The 1,449-nt window shown below is 34.6% G+C and overlaps 1 non-coding gene across 1 annotated transcript; it reads right to left on the bottom strand.

The window, feature by feature from the left end:
• Window positions 1-697: 697 nt before the first annotated feature.
• LOC141669188 (small nucleolar RNA R71) lies at window positions 698-804 on the bottom strand. The gene has a single exon (XR_012553479.1). It is a non-coding gene; the product is annotated as a small nucleolar RNA R71 (small nucleolar RNA).
• Between the last annotated feature and the right edge of the window lie 645 nt (window positions 805-1,449).

The raw sequence follows: 1,449 nt of genomic DNA on the forward strand, positions 1-1,449 counted from the left end.
GTTTTCCTGCCCATTGTTATTCTTTTATTTTGTTTATAAAATGTATTGTATAGCACTTGTTGAGCATTTGGATCACTACTTGCTTTCACCCTGATATTACAGCTAGCAGCTATGATTAGGTTCAAGCAGATAGCATGTAAGACTTGTGATGTCGATGCGTATGTTCGTGCTCAGGTAGAATAAGAGATAGCTTTGTGTGAGGACTCGATATAAAAAAAATCAGGTTGTAATAGTTAATAGTGTTGGGCTGTTCCAAACCTTAAAATGTAAGATCTTGGATTCGGTTGTATTTACTTTCTTTTGTTAACTATTGTGATAAATTGTATATTATGTATGGTTAAGTTGGGGGTGTGACACAAAGATCAATGACATTCAATCTAGCATTTTCAGGCCAGCTATCGCAACTAATACCTTTGAGATCAAGCCCGACACAATTCAGATGGTGCAGAATTCAGTCCAGTTTAGGGGTGCTCCAATGGAAGATCCCAATATGCATATTAGGGATTTCATTGAGATCTGCGACACCTTCAAGTTCAATAATGTCTCTGAAAATGCTGTAAAACTTATACTTTTCCCATTCTCTCTGAGGGATAAAGCCAAGAGCTGGCTACACTCTCTACTGGATGTATCTATTGCTACTTGGGAGGATCTTGCTCAGAAATTCCTTACTAAATTATTCCCTATGGAAAAGACAGCTGCAATCAGGAATGCTTTTACTCAATCCGCGCAGCAATCGGGTGAATCTTTATGTGAACCTTGGGAGAGCTATAAGGAGATGCTTAGGTAGTGTCCTCATCATGGAATGCCTGACTGGATGGTGATCAATTGCTTTTATAATAGTTTGGGAGCATAGTCAAGACCTATGCTTGATGCAGCATCAGGTGGAGCCTTATGGGCTAATAGCTATGAGGAAGTTTATGAGCTAATTCAGATGACATCTTTGAATGAATATCAGTATCCAACTCAGAGGCTACCACAAGGCAAGGTTGCACGAATTCTGGAGGTGGATACTGTTACGACCGGCATTTTATGTAATATTATTTGTGGATTGGGTATAATATTAAAGTCAAATGAAAATATATTCAATGATTGTACGCTAGTATGAGTGAAAGTTTCTGCATTATAAATTTGCTTTGTGTAGTATATGATTTTTCAAAGCAAGAGTTTATTTAATTTCTTTATTTTTGATTTATAAGGAATATTCTAAGCTTTGGAAAAAATTTCTTTTAAAAGGTATTTTGTTCACAAATTTTGAAAATGATTTTATAAAGTCTCTAAAAATCCAAGTTATTTTATGATATAAATTTTATAATTTTTGAACTTGTATTTTATTTTATAAAAATAAATCATTATAAATTTTAGTTGTCATATTTATCAAATTACATAAGAGACCATGCATACAAATCACCCTTCTATTCTCTCAAAGGGCAAACAAGACTTTTCCAACCC

This window comes from Apium graveolens, chromosome 6 (assembly GCF_009905375.1).
Source record: "Apium graveolens cultivar Ventura chromosome 6, ASM990537v1, whole genome shotgun sequence".
Taxonomy (NCBI): Eukaryota; Viridiplantae; Streptophyta; class Magnoliopsida; order Apiales; family Apiaceae; genus Apium; species Apium graveolens.